Below are 5,000 nucleotides of genomic sequence, written 5' to 3' on the forward strand. Positions count from 1 at the left end.
CGTGCATGTGTGTGTGTGCATGCGTGCGTGCGTGCGTGTGTGTGCGTGCATGCGTGTGCATGTGTATGTGTGTGCATGTGTGTGCGAGCGAGCGTGTGCATGCGTGTGTTCGTGCGTGCGTGTGTGTGGGTGTGTGTGGGCGTGTTTGTGTGTGGCCTGCAGTAAGCAAGACGACATGCTGGGAGACTGACTTTATGGGGTAGCCACAGGACAAACACGCGTTTCTGTGGTTCTGTGCTCTGTGTGTGTGTGTGTGTGTGTGTGTGTGTGTGTGTGTGTGTGTGTGTGTGTGTGTGTGTGTGTGTGTGTGTGTGTGTGTGTGTGTGTGTGTGTGTGAGTGTGTGTGTGTGTGTCTGTGTGTGTGTGTGTGTGTGTGTGTGTGTGTAAGTGTGTGTGTGTGTGTGTCTGTGTGTGTCTGTGTGTGTGTGTGTGTGTGTGTGTGTGTGTGGGCGTGTGCGTGTGCGTGTGCGTCTGTCCCTGCTTGCGTGTGTGTGTCTGTGTGTGTGTGTGTGTGTGTGTGTGTGTGTGTGTGTGTGTGTGTGTGTGTGTGTGTGTGTGTGTGTGTGTGTGTGTGTGTGTGTGTGTGTGTGTGTGTGTGTGTGTGTGTGTGTGCCCGTATATGAGCCTGTCCCTGCTTGCATGTGTGCATGAATATATGTGAATGTGTGTGTGTACCGTACGTGTGTGCATGGGTTTCTACTTCAGCAAAACACCTAGAAGGGAAATAGAACATTCAGACTATATAGAGATCCAACCACCAAAAGAGAAACAATGCTTCAACAAAAATACAACAACTTCTTTTCTCAGCCTCTCAACTTCAAGGGAATATCCAAGCTGTTTGTACAGCAGATGCACAAAGGGATTCTTCAAAAGAAATGTAAACCACGTATCCACACAAGAGGTCGGCATGTGGTCAGATGGTTACTGTGTTTCATGAGGAGGCATGAGTGCTGTTATCATTGTGGTCAGGCTATTGATAGCTGTGTCAATACAGCATAATGCATCTAGCCATTATATATAGCTTGGTAAACCAGCCAATCATATAAAAAAAAAGAAAGCCCATTGGGAAACTCCAACTCCCATTGTCATTGTGACACAGCACTCCACAGCACACAAGTGAACACTGCACACTGCACACAACGAAATTGCATTTATGCCTCACCCGTGCAAGGGGGCAGCCCTCAGTGGCGCCCCATGGGGAGCAGTGCGGTGGGACGTTACCATGCTCAGGGTACCTCAGTCATGGAGGAGGATGGGGGAGAGCACTGGTTGATTACTGCCCCCACCAACCTGGCGGGTCGGGAATCGAACCGGCAACCTCTGGGATGCAAGTCTGACGCCCTAACCGCTCACCCATGACTGATGATACTTCCACATCATTCACATGACCGCTGGTTGGTTTGGTTCAATTCTGCATACAGACCAGCTGTGGCCTAGTGATTAAGGAGATCATCATCAACATCAGAGGGTTGCAAGTTCGAATCCCACATTCCACTCCCTCTCTCAATACATGGCTGAAGTACCCTTCAGCAAGGTACCTAAAACCACAAAGCTAAGTGTAAGTGTAAGACCAGGGTTTCCCCCAGCCATAGCCATGGAAGGAAGAGTTGGGCTAATCCCATTGACCTCAGTGTTCCATTTTAAACAAAGATAACGGTTCATGGAGAATTTGACACACAGATCGCCATTGACATGTTTCCAAAATAGTTCTAGGAAGTGAACTCTATATGTAGTAATCAATTGCTTAATCGACAGGTCAGATTTCATAAAATGACACAACAAAGCCTTTCTAATCATGGTGGTTGCATGTCTCCAATACCAGCTAACTCTCCAATGCCAAAAGTTTTGTGGGAACCACTGTAGACCATTGACGCCTATTCTCCACGAACTGAAGCATATCTGTAAAAAAATGAAGGCAGGGGTGGTGGGGGGGAGCAAGTCCCTCGCATGTCCATGAGGACACAAGTTTGAATCCAGTCCACCCCAGGTCATATCCCAATCCTACCCCGTCTCTCTCTCCTGCTGATTTCCTGTCTCCTAATAAATAAATGAATGAATGAATGAATGAATGAATGAATGAATGAATGAATGAATGAATGAATGAATGAATGAATGAATGCATGAATGAATGAATGAATGAATGAATGAATGCATGCATGCATGAATAAATGCATGCATGCATGAATGAATGAATGAATGAATGAATGAATGAATGAATGAATGAATGAATGAATGAATGAATGAATGAATGAAAAGAATAAATAAAAAGACAACAAGGGCCTAGATATCCAGCCTATGATGCAGTGTAATGAATATTCATCCCCACTAGGACATTGCACCACCACCACAACCCCTCAACCTCACCCTCACCCCTACTCCCACTCCCCTTTTACCCATCTGCCATTGTAACGTCACACCGTGAAATGGGGCAGGATGTGGGCAGGAAACAGCTGATGCTGGGCACAAACACATGTCCCCCAGTACAGATGTCATTAGACAAACACAACAGAAAAGGCTTGCAGCACTCTGGCTAACCAGTGTTCTCTCTCTTTGGCAAATGGTCTGTTTCATGTTACTGATCCCAAAATAGGCCAAATATAGTTTTGTATGTGGCTTTGCTCTTCTTTGATAGCCTGATTATCATCGACGTTCAAATCTCTTTGAGATTTGGTCTGACCAAGATCATAACAATTAACATTTCCCAAACGGAATGGTTGACCCACCTCCCTTGGTTTGCTTATGTTTGTTTGCCTACCGACAAAGTGGGAGCAGTTCCCGTATTTTCGGGAACCCAGAAAGAACTTGCATTGCTCTTGACCTGACTAGTTGCGATGCTGAAAGTGTTGCGTCACTAGGAGGGCACAGCCTGGCAACTTCTTTGACTGTGATTGTAAAACATCCGGGTTGTTTCATAGATGCTGGAAAGTTTATCTAGGTAAATATGTTGGTTTCTATGACAGTGTAAATGCTTGGTGATTACCTTGCCTACTTTACCTACAGTGCAGACAATGCAGTAAATACAGTGTACAGACAGTGAGTGATACTCTACCTTACCTATGTACAATACAATAAATATACAGTGATTGGTGCCTGCTGAGCTGACCCAGTTGAGCTGGCGGTTTGGGTTGGGTTTCTCAGTAACTGAGAAAGCATTCAAAGAAGGCGTTACAAATTTGCTGTTACCAGAATGGCAATGACTAAGTTCTAGTGCATAACCAAAGGCCCTGTGTTATGTCATAGTAGTGTAGTACTATGGCAGTTAACTTTCAATGGCTATGACACTGGTGGATCGGTGTGCACTATGGGGCTACATACAGACAGGACAATACAAGTAAATAAACAGCCAGTGATGAGTGTTTGATTGGGGCAGCCGTGACCTAGTGGTTAGAGAGTTGGTCTTTCAATCTAGGGGTTAGAGGTTCAAATCCCCCCTGAGCTCTCCCTACATCTCCATCCATTGCTGAAGTGCCCTTGAGCAAGGCACCTAACCCCACATTGCTCCAGGGACTGCAACCAATACCCTGACAAATAATAACTATAAGTCGAATAAAATGAAATTTTCAGCTAAGTGAAATGTAATGTATTGTAATTGTAATTACCTTGCTGATCCAGGTGAGGAGGCAGTGGTGATGGGCCAAGAGGGTCTTGCAGTCGCAGACGTTATTATTTATTATTATTAGGCTATTATTATCATTACTAGTATTATTATTATTATTATTATTATTATTATTTACCTTGCTGATCCAGGTGAGGAGGCAATGGTGATGGGCCAGGAGGGTCTTGCAGTCGCAGAAGGTGCTGAGGGGCTCCACGGCCTCCACATCCCGACAGATGAAGCACTCTGGGACATCTGAGGACAACAGGACACAGTTTTGGGTGAGGCCAGATGCGTACATCCAAAAACACTTTTTGCAGGTGCCAGACAAAAGTGTCAGACAGTTGAAGGTGGTAGGAATGCACACTTTTATATGTTTGCACACTGCTAATAAGCTCCAAAAAGTAAACCTTATTATTTAAAATGCAAAGTTTCAATCACCATGGACTGTTATGAGACAGAAAAAAGGCATTGATGAATGTCTGTGGCATCAGATATAATGTATACCTGCTTGGATTTGGCCTCTTGTTTACACCTGAACAGAGTTTTAGAATGTGGCTGTCAAAACTCCACTTTTAAAAATATCCAATTTGGGGTGTGAAAATGCACCTGTCACAATAGAGTTTTCATTTTTTATCCACATGTCATGGTTCACGTAAACTGATATAAAAGGCAGATGATATTTGCAGCCAGGTGTACTGAACATTGCTATTTACACCCGGGTCAGCACCTAATGCTATTTACACCCATGTCCCATCCTGGTGTTCCTAGACGATACTGCTATTTACACCAAGGTCTTCATTGTCAGTAATGTAGCCTATACAAAAGAAACTAAGAAAATGCTGGCAGAAAATTACCAGCAACATCTCTGTTTATATGCAGATGTATATGTTCATTCTATAACAGAGACTTCTGTAGATTTACAATTCATTCTGTTTCTTCACACATGTACTTCTGTTCATTAAATAAATCCACATTTAAAAATATCCGCTTACGTATAATCATCACCTACGAATGCACTGAAATGTGGAATGGTCAAAGGTGCCTGCAGTCACGTCAAAAGATCCTGTAAGTAGTCTTAATAAGGCAATCTATTCTAATTGAAACACAGTTTAGACATACTGTATCCAATAATAATATCTCTGGCACAGAAAGATGAGTTTCAGAAAAATACCACGGCATTCAAACTCAACACAGACAAGGCCTGGATTTTATACGTAGGTCTACATTCTCATGTGTAAAATAATACTCTTTGTGGCTTTACTGATGAATTTCCCCCCAAAAAATAAAAAAAACCTTGTGAATAATAGAGTCAGTCACTGAGTCCAGTATTCCAGCCAGCTCCATCGCCACCATGGTAGCGGACTGATGGGGATGGAGTAGACTCTTGCCAAGCAGGGATATG

General features: G+C 43.8%; 1 long non-coding RNA gene across 2 annotated transcripts in view; it reads right to left on the reverse strand.

Moving 5' to 3' along the window:
* The window catches only part of LOC134450166 (uncharacterized), a 73,644-nt gene that overhangs the window by 15,222 nt on the left and 53,422 nt on the right, over positions 1-5,000 (reverse strand). The window contains exon 2 of one of the 2 annotated variants that reach the window (XR_010035025.1): positions 3,735-3,850. This is a non-coding gene — a long non-coding RNA (uncharacterized LOC134450166). Of the gene's footprint in view, positions 1-3,599; positions 3,851-5,000 lie in introns of both variants that reach the window. The other variant, XR_010035026.1, reaches the window with a different exon arrangement.

Source organism: Engraulis encrasicolus, chromosome 6 (assembly GCF_034702125.1).
Source record: "Engraulis encrasicolus isolate BLACKSEA-1 chromosome 6, IST_EnEncr_1.0, whole genome shotgun sequence".
Classification (NCBI taxonomy): domain Eukaryota; kingdom Metazoa; phylum Chordata; class Actinopteri; order Clupeiformes; family Engraulidae; genus Engraulis; species Engraulis encrasicolus.